The 13978-nt window shown below is 47.0% G+C and overlaps 1 protein-coding gene across 2 annotated transcripts in view; it reads right to left on the bottom strand.

Annotated features, from left to right (window-relative positions):
- LOC144797444 (aldo-keto reductase family 1 member B1-like) overlaps window positions 1–13978 on the bottom strand; it is a 303524-nt gene that overhangs the window by 112742 nt on the left and 176804 nt on the right. The window lies entirely within an intron of this gene.

Here is a 13978-nt window from a genome sequence, read left to right as displayed (position 1 = left end):
ATGCTTTCTCTATCCTCTCTCAATCTCTGCCATCCTTTGCTTGTTTGAAGTTTTTTTGATCTAATTTTACTTATTATCTAACCCTCTATTTTTCTAGCTCTATATTTTTGTGTTTTCTGCAGCTTTTAGTTACTTTTAAACTACTTTTTTAAACTCTTTTATTTTCTTCTTCACTATTCTATTTCTTCTTTATCATTTAAGTTTATTTCTGCCCAGACCATGGTAAAGGGAGCCGGGAAGCACCCTGAGAAGGGGAAGGGTCCCGCACCCCGTGCCCGGCTCCCGTGCGGGCGTTTAAGGGGGGAGCAAGTGGTCCCGAGGGAGATCTTTAGCGCGGAGGAAGTGGCGGCACTGATCTTCCATGTCCAGCGCCGCCTCCCCAAGACGATCCTGGGAGGCGGCAAGATCGCGACCGGCTATGGCATCCGGGAGCGCCGCCAGCGGTGGGAGAAGGTGTGCCGGGCCATGTACAAGATCTCTGGGGTCCGGCGCACATATAACCAGGCCACCCACCGCTGGACCGATGTCATGGACCGGGAGCGGGACTTGCTGGACGCGCTCGGCGTAGAGGTCCCCGGGCTTGGTGAGTAGTAGTAGTAGTACATTTACTACTCTGTTTTATCCTGCTCTGTTATTTGCAAATCTTTGTTCTTTACCAAGAGCAATAATGCTGCCGATTACATTGAGGTAAATTATATTTCAAAATCTTCTATGCATTTCATTTTCAGGTGCACTGCTCTCCTTCTCAGTAGCCTTGCTTGCTACTATGCTTCTTTGTTTTGTATGTTGTGTTCAGAAGCATTTCATTGGCCTGAGAAATTATGTATCAGTGTACTGTAAAGAAAAGAACTGCGTAATGCTAGACAGTAAGGGTCATATTTTCAATTACCGGCGCATCCCTGCAAAGTAGCAGGGATGCGGCAGTAATTGTGTGCCATGCCACCACCACCCATTGGCCCAAAACGTCACAGAAGCCTTACGCATCTGTGCCGTAAAGGCAGCGCATTGCTGGAGTTGCGTGCCAACGATGGCGCAGCTCCAGCAATGCTCTGGGGTACCCTATCTCCCCAATGCTGCATCAAGCCGTACGTCGGCTTCAAGCGCGCAGGGTTTGAGTCATGCATCATTGTCATAAAAATGACTGATTGACATCTTGTAGATTTCCCTCAGCCACTTTTAGGATTCGTTCCTGCGCAGGTACGCCCTCCCTTGCGCCGGAACGCCCCCTGATGGCGCAGGGCTTTACAACGTGATGCATCGCCCATATGCCCATATGTGTTTTTTTTTTTAATATATACGCCGCACCAACACCATGGCGAGTCTTTTGTTCTGCCGCTGCGTCAGAAAAGGCACGCAACAATGGAGGAAAATCAGCCGCAACTTCCGCAAGGGACTTATAAATCAGCCCCAACAGACTGAAGTCCAGTGTCCTTCCTTTAGACAGTCACATGGCTATCAGAAGAAATAGTGGCGGTGGTGGCGGGTGGATTGATAGTTTGAGTATTCACTGATCTGCAAGCAGGATGGACTTTGTCTGTCACGTGTTGTGCACTACTGCCTGCAGTGCCAGGCCTAGGCAAACCTCTTTAGTAGTCTGTTTATTGAGTTACATAGGAACTTTCTAAGTCAACGTTCCGCAAATCAGGCAATACGAATAACGTAGTATACCACATGAGATAGATCCCGTGGAATAGTTGTCTATCTATTTGCTATTTTTCCAAAATATGTTGTTATTGTTCTTTTGAAATGTTTGATTTGGTTGAAAAATCTCATCCATGTTTTATGGTTTTTCTTTCTTTCATGTTGTACATCAGCTCCCCCCAAGGGCAAGAGGACACAGGAGGAGGGTGCTGAGGATGCAGGCCAGGATCGGGCAGGCGAGGGCTCCTTTGCTGGCCCCAGTAAGTTTACATTTTACTAAACAGTACCTATTTTTTCCTAGCGTTCCTCATTCGATTTTTTCTAAATCGTCTTTGATCTTCTTGTAGACTGGATATAAATTCTTATCCTGCCTCGAATATGATGACTCCCTGTGGTATTACTAGACTATTCTTATTAGTCTGTCTGTGTAGCTAACTAAGATTGGACATTTGGCAATTCCATTGGACTCCCATTATATTCAGCAATACCTCTATGCACTGTCTCCTTACTGACTAGATAGTGTGGCAGAGTCATTCAGCTCCCGAAGTCACCGATTATAGATCCCCAATGATCTCTAGATTATCGTACGCAGGACAAGAGAGTAGTACGGAGTCACAGCACAGTCAAGAAGTGTCAGAGGCACTCATGCTTGCAAAAATTCCAAAACCTTTAGCTCATCCACTCTAGTCTAGAGGAACAAAAACCACAGAGTCTATTTAAGTGTAAAAGCTTTATTAAAAGTAAACACATTTATTGAAATCTACTTTGTCATAAAACTATTTAACTGTAAACGGAAAAGTGGTTAGTGCTGACGATTAATTGGACACATTTCTTGTGGTCGATCCGAACTCTCACCTACTTTGAACTTGATCCTGGTCGTGTTCTTAGGACTCAGGAGTCAAGCTTCTGTCTGTTAGGAGAAAAAGTGGTGCGTGTTAAAAATCAAAAGCAAGCATTCATCAGTTGTGCATAAAAGTGCAGCAAGACAACAGCCTTCCCTGGAAAATGGGACATTTTTACTATGGAGTAGACAGTCACAAATTATTACATTGTATTCTGTTTTTTTAACATTTCTCCTAGACCAAATATTATATAGTAGTGAGTGGTGTATTCTAACTTTCTTAAATGTACTTTGTAGGTGTAACATCTGGTGACGGGGCCAGCGCGGAGGTGGCTGATGTGTTGGACTTGGACTCGGAGGCCTCTGGGGAGGATGCGGCGGTAGAAGAGCTGGTGGCCGTTCCTGTGGGGGATCAAACGGTGGTGGCGGAAACAGGTAAGCTATATATTCCTTACTTATTGAGATTGAAGACTGCATAGTGTGCTTTCTGCACGGGTGTATTACAATTACAAATCAACCAGGTAGTAGCCTCCTCGAAATGTACTTCGACTTAGCTGTGAAGTTTTTGGTGAGAAGAATCCCAATAAGTTCTTAGACGAACGTGATGGATGGGATGAACGAAAAGCGAAAGAAGGGTGTAAGTAAGTGGGACGCGAACTTGTATGATGGCTGGCAAAGAAGAACGATATGTGTTTGCTTGGACCCAGAGGTGGCTGGGAAGGAAAGAATATGGTATGGTGCATGGCTGGGTCAATGATGAAGCAAGGATGGGTGGAAGGACAGCAGCCTGGGTGGGTGAAACAGAAACTGTATGTGTGCGTATACTTTGAATGAATGGATGCCTGGAGCATGGTATTCTCTGACTCTTACATAGCAAATGTGTATCTAGAGAGAGTAGATGGTCGCCAGGTGAAGTAAGTGTTACCTTGAAGAGCATGTACCACCGCACCCGCACGTCCGTCCCAGTGCAGGGAAGGCAAGGAAAAGAAATTGTAAATGTGTCCAATACTACCATGAATAGTAGCAGTACTTTGTATTGCGTTTGCATTCACAGCATATATCTGGTTATTACGGTGGACACTCCGTACCTCTCTTAATAACTTTAGTTTACTTGTAGTACGTCATTCATGTGTGGGTGTATCACTGTGTTCACTCAATATTAAGCAAAGCACCTAAAGTCATCTCATCTGTCATTAAATACGTCCCATGTGAAGTGATAGATAATCAAATTAGTTAGCTTCTTCAGTTTCCTTTTCTAGTACTCATTTGCACTGTAGGGTGAAAGGTAAATTAATTAAGCAGTAGCCCTTGTAACAGAGTATTCTCAGTGCCACCCGTAATAGAAAAGTAATAGCTTCACCACCTGCATGTACTGGACCGGTACAGTAACGCAAGTCTGTCTCCATCATCATGGTGTGCAACTTTTTTTCTCGGGTGCAACTTCACTGTGCTGTGTCCATGTCATTCTGCCGGCTTGCATAAGATAACGTACCCATTTCCCTAAACAAGAGAGAAGAAGAAGAATAAGACTGGTGTACTGTCATAGTCGACTGTAATGGAAGTCCATAGTGGTCGTAGAATTAGTTCATTAAACTACCACTACTGTTAGAGCAAGGATGCAGAAGTGGGAGGGTTACATAGATACTGTCCTCAATAGTTATGTACTGTGCTTTCAATTTGCTACTTGTACTCTGTGACCCAACTTTCGGCTCAATCACTTTGTGTTATTAATAAGGAGCATTGGTTACAGACTATGTCTTTCTTTCTTCATATAGTTGCTCCTTCTTCCAAATCAACAACAAGGAGGGAGCAGGCTAGATTGGCCCGGCAACGGAGGCTGGAGGCCACAGTCGCCGAGTATCGGCGGCTGGTGGCCCTGGAGGAGGAGGAGGACACGCAGTCGAGCGGGGCAACATCTTCGACTGCATCCTCCTCCGTGACTAAACCAGCGGGACCGAGCCGGGCTAAGAAAGCCGACCGCCACCGCCAAGCACCCGAAACACCAGCTGCCCCCCACAGGAGCTGCAAGGAACGCCAACACCGCCTACGAGTCCGCATGTCCAACCTGGAGCAGGAGGTCCTGAGGTATAAGACCTTGGTTAAGGGCCTCCGCTCCGAGCTTGCCACCCTCCGCAAGGAGTATGATGCCCATGCCGCATCATGCACCAGCACCAGCACCCTCCAGTAGTGGAGTGTCCCTTGCCCTTTTTTTATAGACTTTTGGGGGGTGGGATTTGGGAGTTGGGATCGTTTTGGGACGTTTCAGAGACAATCGTTGGGGTTAGGGTGGGTGAGGGAGATTATTTTGTTAGGGATAAATAAATATATTTTTCAACTACTTTATCTGACCATACCTGTTTTTTACTGCTTTTCAGTCTGGTGGGTGGGGGGCGGGGGTGTAACAGTAACTTTGTTTTCCTGAACAGTCGTAGGACTTTAGTAGTACAACCGTCAAACTCTTGTCTACTCCGAAATAATACTCCATTATACTACCTCCCACCAAACGCTTATCTTACCTGTAATTTGTGTTAGAAATTAGGGCTAGGCCCAGGGCTGGCTCCAGGTGAAATGGGGATTAACGTTGTCATTCCTGGGCGGGTGACATTTCCTCATTGCGGTGTTACTAGTGGTGTGACACAGTGGCAGTTGCATGCCTATGGAAAAAAAGAAAACGAAACCTTGTTTGTACTCCTTACTGTAGCATTACAACGGTTACGGTACGATCGAGAAAATAGCAGGTGACAGTACACTAGAACAGTGCCATAATGTAGCCTAACAAATGGTAAAGTATTGCAAGTATAACTAGTACTTGCGTTGAATTTATTTGACATTGGCTACTACTACTAGAAGATATAGTACTGAAGCTGAGTAAGTCTAGAAGATATCCTCGTATTCCTTCACCAGCCTGTTGCTGCTATCACCTTATCCTCCCCAGCAAGTGTGTGGAATTATTGATGTCATTTTAGTCAGACATCAAGCAAAACAACACAGCCCGGGGGAAGAGGGTTAGGGTTTGTAAAATGGATGGGAATGGGGGTTTCTTTTTGGGTAGGTTTTGTTGAGAGAAGAAAAAAAAAGCAGAGCATGGACAAACAATAATTGAAGATACAGAGTTTACAGACAATCTTTGGTTACAAAGTAAAGGTAAGCACATGCAGTCACACTCATAGAATAAAAGACAACAATGGATACTGTATCTGTATTGCGTATGTTGTTGGAGTTGTCCTGTTGAAATTGGTAAGTAAGTTGCATGCAGCAAACAATTCCTCTTATTGGCGGCACTCCTCCATTCCAGCTGACGCTTCGTCCATCAATGTGGTGGTGACCACTGACAGAAGAGACACCCTGTCCACTGCCTGCCTGGCGGATGTTGACTGAAACCCGGCCTGTAATTATTGAACGGAAAACAGGAAGTGCTATTACAATACCACTGATAAATAAATAAAAGGTATGTACGCTGTGTGGTTCAAAAAGTCACACTTTGATGATGCCTAGCAGAAAAATGGTTACAAAACGTACTTTGAAAGTAACAGTAGACCCAAATACAGACCGTGGATTGTATTCAAACCACTTGCCTGCAAGCAAAAGTATCCATAGCCAGCATCGCTCCAACAGTGCTCTACAACAACAGAACCGCGTTGCAATAGAACCCCCCTAAACACATGCAATCCTGCTGCTAGGGCTAACCCTAACGAACCCTAACTTACAAAGTGCCAAAACTGGTGTTTCCTTATGGATTTTGTCCAACTAACTTCTAGCCGGTATTAGACCTTCCCAGGAATGCCCCAGGCAAGACCCGCCAACCCACCCGCAAAAAAACACCCGACACAACACCACCAAACAGCGAAAAAGCTAAATCTCATACTTACAATGTCTCTCGGCCTTCGGTCCAAACGCGGCGCTGTGCAGCTAGGTCGTCATCATCATCATCAATCATCATAACTCCTGTTTTCCACCACGGATTTCCTGAAAAGCAAATGCAATCAAGATTAGACTGTCGCAGCAGTGCTTCGACAGAGACCCCGGCCGCAACCCACCCACGAACAGCAGGAAGCCCCCCAAAACGCTACATTGAGCAAGATGTCTGAAGAAATGGCAAAAAAAAGGCTGTTCCTTATGGATTTTGTCCAAAACACTTGTATCCGGTATTAGACCTTCCCAGGAATGCCCCAGGCAAGACCCGCCGGCGCCAACCCACCCGCAAAAAAACACCCGACAACACCCCCAAACAGCGAAAAAGCTAAATCTCATACTTACAATATCTCTCGGCCTTCGGTCCAAAGTAACGCGCTGTGCAGCTAGGTCATCATCAATCATCATAACTCCTGTTTTCCACCACGGATTTCCTGAAAAGCAAATGCAATCAAGATTAGACTGTCGCAGCAGTGCTTCGACAGACACCAAAAATTACACACAAACCCCCGGAACCCCGCCAAAGAGCACCTCAAAGGCAAGCAAGTCAGCAAAAACGGCAAGAAATTTTCACCTCATATTTGGTCCAAAACACTTTTGTCCATTATTAGAGCTTCACAGCAATGGGCCCAAAACCGTCAACTCACCCGCAAAGAAGTACAACACCCCCACAAGTGCTGAGTCTTTCTTCATTGTGCGTAATCCAGCACTCTGCTTGGAGGGAAATCGCAGTCTGGAGGAGGAGGATAGAGGAGCATGTTCTTCAGAACTTGTGAACCTGAGGAATGTAGACTGCGGCACCTTCAAATCAATAAGCAAACAAGTGAAGACAGTTCTGATGATGGTCTTCTTTTTGGGATTAGGTGATTAAAGTTTGAATTAAATTAACTGTGCAAAACAAAGAAAGAGAGACACAAAGCACACAGGAATAAAAGTGAATAAGGACGAAAAAGAAAGTTCTTGATTGATTGTCTCATTTTCAGGGCTCGGTGTCAGGGAATAAGAACAAGATTTCGTCATCATACTCTGCGAATTCAGGCTGGATGAGGTCAGTGGCACCGAACAGAGAAAAAATCCCCTCATCTACGTTGCTGTCCTCATCGTCTTCATGTGGCGTGCTTTCTCGCACTTTGTAATCTGGTGGTATGAGGTGCTGATTCATCTTGATCATTGTCAGCCGCTCCACATTTTTGGGCGATAGGCGGCTCCGTTTGGCAGTTACAATGCCACCAGCAGCACTGAAAACACGTTCAGAAGACACACTTGCGAGTGGGCAAGACAAATAGTTTATAGCCAGGTTGTAGAGCTGTGGCCACAATTGTTTTTTGCCATGCCAATACTGCAATGGCTCCTCATTAAGAAAGACCACTGTTGAGTCATTCAGATAGTCCTGCACCATCGACTCAAGGTCATCAACTGTTCCTCCACTTTGCTTACTTTTTGCTGTGCCTGTGACATTTTTTAGAGAACCATACCCCATCAAACTTAGCCAATCCTCCTCCCCAGCCACTGTTAGTGTTGTCATTGTGTGTGGTGCAGATGATCCAGTTGCCGGTGTCTTTAACGGCTGAGAGGTCACTTGTGCCCCAGCCACAGGTGCAGAAGTGGATTCTTGTGACTGCGGATGGCCTGCTGATGCTGATGCTGATGTACTGGCTTCTCCTTCAATAACCTGCCGTTCTTTTTCAAACCTCTTGGCTGACCAGGCTAACCAATGTTTGTACTTTTGAACATCTGCATCAGCGAAAGGAAAGAATGCGTTGTCTGCCAGCGCCTTTTTGTAGCGTGGATCCAGAATAGTAGCACAAATGTAATGCTGATCTGAGTTGATGTTTTTAAGACGTTCATCACCACGTAGGCGATGTAATAATTTCTCAGACAAAATGAAATGGTTTTTTTTTTTTTCATCTTTTTCAAACTCAGAAGAAACCGCCATCAGTTGGTGCTCCAGTATGCACAACAATGGGATAGCTTTTCCCAAATTACAGTCCTCCTGGCTGACTGCACGCGTGAAGAACTCAAAAGGACGAAGCATGTCTGTCAGGCTTTTAACTATGGCCCATTGCGCCTTACTCATCCGCAGGTCCTCCTTCTGAGATGTAGCCTCTGTCAAGAAATAGTGATCGAGTACCGTATACTGCTCATGCAGACGCTCAAGCATGTAGAAGGTTGAGTTCCAACGTGTTGCCACCTCCTGGATGAGTGCTTTCACTGGCATTCCACGTTGAAGTAGCAGTCTCCGCAGATGCTTCCGGGCCTTAAAAGAATGGCTGAAATGGTTGCACATTTTGCGGCAGGTGGCCATTACCTCGAACGCTGGACTCTCTTTATCACTCAAGAATTTTTGAACTACCAGGTTGATACAGTGCGCCAAACACGGCACTCTAACATGGTGACCCTGTGACATGGCCTTAACTACATTGGCGCCATTATCCGTGGAAACATAACCAATCTTGCGTTTTAGGGGGGATAGCATTGACAACACCTTTTTGTCAAACTCTTCCAAAAGGTTTTCTGCTGTGTGACTTTTCTCCAAGGCAAACATGGCTAGTGTTGCATGTTTCCGAGCAGCTTTGAAAACTTGGTCCGGGTCAACACCTGCGTTTAGCTTTGCTATAACACCTGAAAAAGAGACCCAGTGTGCAGTGATGCACATGTAATCATCGCCTGGGCCACTGGTCCACATGTCTGTTGTCAGATGTATTGTGTGAACAGCACTCTTCTGCAAAGCTGCCCCAATCGCCTGCAGCACATCTTCATGTAGTGCTGGAACCGCAACTCTGGCAAAATAGAACCGGCTCGGAACCTTCCATTTAGGGCAGAGCGTTGCAACTAATTCAAGAAAACCTACCGCTTCTACAAAAGAAAAAGGTAGAAGGTCCACAGCTAGCATTTTAGCCAGCTTAGTGTTATACAGACGCGTCAGTGGGTGGTTGCGTTCATATGGCACGTCTGAAGTAAGCATTGTTCTAATGTTGGCCTGGACCAAGCATTTACGGGCTGATAATGACTTCGTTGACCCAATTTTGCTCGCTGGTGAACTTTTGTGCGTTGGTGTCTCACTCGCTCCAACACTCTTAGTGTGCCTCACATTGGGTGTGCTGCTGAGAGGGGTACTGGGTGTAAGGGAAGTGTTTGACACGTCTTCTTCCTGCTCGTCAACATCAGATGAAACATCAACGTTTCCTTGATTTTGGCCTTTCTTGATCGCAGCTAGGTGCGCAAACCATTGGACACCGTGCTTTCTGTCAAGATGACCACTCTGGCCGCCGGTACCATAGTTGCTACCTGGCTTACCACGACTAACTGCAAGCTTACAAAGGGTACAAATGGCAAACCTTGGATTTTTGGGACAAACAGTAAAGAAGTCCCAAACTGGGGACTTGAAGTGTCTGTGGGACCTGGAGGAGGCGGCGATACTGGTGGTGGTGGTGGTCATGAAGCTAATGCCAGATGAAGTGGAGGATCTGGATTGGCCAACTTTTGTACGTTTTCCACTTTCACCGCCACTAATTAAGGTCGAGGTTGACGCAGGTCTCTTCTTGCCAGAAAGAAATATGGAAGCGGGACGAGTTGGTGTACTACTTAACTCCAATGATTGTGGTGTTTCCACTGCCTCCTCATCGACAACATCATCATCATCATCATCACGCGCAGCAGCTCTTCGGGCTAGGGTCAAAATGTCTGTTTGCTGCATGCCCGCTGGGGCTGCAGTGACCTTTATGATGACTGGGTCGTCGTTGGCAGAGTCTTCATCAGCAGCAGTATCCGCCACTTCTTGTTGAGCCTCATCACACTCCATAAGTCTGAGACTTTGGACGAGCTTCCTTTTACGCTTAAGTACCTTTGTTGGATCATGGTGTGCCTCACTCTCAGACGGCTGTGGTGCTGGTTCCCAAGTTTGATCCGTATCATCAGAAGGAGGTGTGCTTGAAGAGGATGTAGACACCACCCTTGATCTCTTCCTTGCTAGGGTTGTGGAAGACAATGAAGGATCATCAGGAGGAGTGGCTTCCTCAAATGATACCTCGCCTTGATTGTCGATTTCCTGATGTGCCCCTACTTCGGGAGGAACAACTATTGTGGGCACTTGTTGTGACCCTCCATGCACCTCTGCATGCGCATCTCCTTGCGCTGCCTCTCCTTCCACATGTACTTGGGCTTGTACTTGCACATGTGATTGTTGTTGCCGCTGTGGTTGTTCAACACTCGTCAGATGAGCTACAACAACCTGTGTTGATTGAGGGACATTGCTGCTGCTTTCTTGCGATGAGCCAACATCACTGGTCGATGGTGATTGAAGAAGTATACTGGCTGCCTCTGCAGCACTCAAGGGCTTGGACTTAAGTTGGCGTGGTGGTGGTGGTGGCACTGAGCCCAATGGAGCGGGGGTGCTGCTGCCAGCTTGGTCCCCAGCAGATCCCGCTGCAGCTGCTGCAGGCATACTTTTTTTTTTACTCACAAAAAAAGGGGCGGGCGGCACACCAGTGTCCTTGGTAACTTGCTTCTTCTGCTCCTTACTGGCACCTTTCTTGCTAGAGGAGCTACGGGTTACTTTTTTTGGGGCCATCTTCTTCAGAGCAGGTCAGCAGGCAGCAGTTGCACGAGTTGCAGAGGGTTCTGTGTCCAGACGTGACGTCGCGTGACGTTATGCTGCACACACCGCTGCAGGACTTCTTCCTGGCACTGGTGGTTCTATTGAGTCTTCTTGTGCACCTAAAAGCAATGGAAGACAGAGGAACATCAGTTCAGTTATACACCCCAAAAAATCGACAAAACACAGAAAAATGAGCACAATCCCATGCCATCCATGATGTTTACATTGAAGACACCCCACAGAAAGACTAGGGACATGCAAGTATGCAACACTCACTACCCCTGGGCATAAGGGATGAAAAGTAGGCAAAATAAGTGCAGGCCTCAGACACTGCCTCTCCTCAAAATGGCCCCCTTACACCCCAAGCACATGTTGCTGCCTGTACCAGCCAGCACTCAAGATGGCCACCACCACCACCCACATGGCCAGTCCACATCAACAGTACACCCCCAAAAAACAGAAAAACAGCCAGAAATCACCACAATCCAATGCCATCCATGATGTTTACATCAAAGAGAGTGAGACAACACCACAGGCACACTCAGTCCATGCACCACCACCACCCCTGGGCAAGCAAAAGGCCACACCAGCAGCCCCCCAAAAACGACAAAAAACAATAAAATAAGCACAATCCCAGCCCATCCATGGCCTCAATTATGTTTAAATTCAAGAAGACACCCCACAGAAAGACTAGGCCCATGCAACACTCACCACCCCTGGGCAAAGGGCCACACCAGCAGGCCCAAAAAAACGACAAAAAACAATAAAATCTGCACAATCCCAGCCCATCCATGGCCTCAATGGTGTTTAAATTCAAGAAGACACCCCACAGAAACACTAGGCCCATGCAACACTCACCACCCCTGGGCAAAGGGCCACACCAGCAGGCCCAAAAAAACGACAAAAACCAATAAAATCTGCACATTCCCAGTCCATCCATGACCTCAATGGTGTTTAAATTCAAGAAGACACCCCTCAGAAACACTAGGCCCATGCAACACTCACTACCCCTGGGCATAAGGGATGAAAAGTAGGCAAAATAAGTGCAGGCCTCAGACACTGCCTCTCCTCAAAATGGCCCCCTTACACCCCAAGCACATGTTGCCTGTACCAGCCAGCACTCAAGATGGCCACCACCACCACCCACATGGCCAGTCCACATCAACAGTACACCCCCAAAAAACAGAAAAACAGCCAGAAATCACCACAATCCAATGCCATCCATGATGTTTACATCAAAAAGAGTGAGACAACACCACAGGCACACTCAGTCCATGCACCACCACCACCCCTGGGCAAGCAAAAGGCCACACCAGCAGCCCCCCAAAAACGACAAAAAACAATAAAATAAGCACAATCCCAGCCCATCCATGGCCTCAATTATGTTTAAATTCAAGAAGACACCCCACAGAAAGACTAGGCCCATGCAACACTCACCACCCCTGGGCAAAGGGCCACACCAGCAGGCCCAAAAAAACGACAAAAAACAATAAAATCTGCACAATCCCAGCCCATCCATGGCCTCAATGGTGTTTAAATTCAAGAAGACACCCCTCAGAAACACTAGGCCCATGCAACACTCACTACCCCTGGGCATAAGGGATGAAAAGTAGGCAAAATAAGTGCAGGCCTCAGACACTGCCTCTCCTCAAAATGGCCCCCTTACACCCCAAGCACATGTTGCCTGTACCAGCCAGCACTCAAGATGGCCACCACCACCACCCACATGGCCAGTCCACATCAACAGTACACCCCCAAAAAACAGAAAAACAGCCAGAAATCACCACAATCCAATGCCATCCATGATGTTTACATCAAAGAGAGTGAGACAACACCACAGGCACACTCAGTCCATGCACCACCACCACCCCTGGGCAAGCAAAAGGCCACACCAGCAGCCCCCCAAAAACGACAAAAAACAATAAAATAAGCACAATCCCAGCCCATCCATGGCCTCAATTATGTTTAAATTCAAGAAGACACCCCACAGAAAGACTAGGCCCATGCAACACTCACCACCCCTGGGCAAAGGGCCACACCAGCAGGCCCAAAAAAACGACAAAAAACAATAAAATCTGCACAATCCCAGCCCATCCATGGCCTCAATGGTGTTTAAATTCAAGAAGACACCCCACAGAAAGACTAGGCCCATGCAACACTCACCACCCCTGGGCAAAGGGCCACACCAGCAGGCCCAAAAAAACGACAAAAAACAATAAAATCTGCACAATCCCAGCCCATCCATGGCCTCAATGGTGTTTAAATTCAAGAAGACACCCCTCAGAAACACTAGGCCCATGCAACACTCACTACCCCTGGGCATAAGGGATGAAAAGTAGGCAAAATAAGTGCAGGCCTCAGACACTGCCTCTCCTCAAAATGGCCCCCTTACACCCCAAGCACATGTTGCCTGTACCAGCCAGCACTCAAGATGGCCACCACCACCACCCACATGGCCAGTCCACATCAACAGTACACCCCCAAAAAACAGAAAAACAGCCAGAAATCACCACAATCCAATGCCATCCATGATGTTTACATCAAAGAGAGTGAGACAACACCACAGGCACACTCAGTCCATGCACCACCACCACCCCTGGGCAAGCAAAAGGCCACACCAGCAGCCCCCCAAAAACGACAAAAAACAATAAAATAAGCACAATCCCAGCCCATCCATGGCCTCAATTATGTTTAAATTCAAGAAGACACCCCACAGAAAGACTAGGCCCATGCAACACTCACCACCCCTGGGCAAAGGGCCACACCAGCAGGCCCAAAAAAACGACAAAAAACAATAAAATCTGCACAATCCCAGCCCATCCATGGCCTCAATGGTGTTTAAATTCAAGAAGACACCCCACAGAAAGACTAGGCCCATGCAACACTCACCACCCCTGGGCAAAGGGCCACACCAGCAGGCCCAAAAAAACGACAAAAAACAATAAAATCTGCACAATCCCAGCCCATCCATGGCCTCAATGGTGTTT

Source organism: Lissotriton helveticus, chromosome 1_1 (assembly GCF_964261635.1).
Source record: "Lissotriton helveticus chromosome 1_1, aLisHel1.1, whole genome shotgun sequence".
NCBI classification, from domain to species: Eukaryota; Metazoa; Chordata; class Amphibia; order Caudata; family Salamandridae; genus Lissotriton; species Lissotriton helveticus.
Note: the sequence above shows the minus strand (reverse complement) of the source record. Positions and strands in the feature narration are given on the sequence as shown.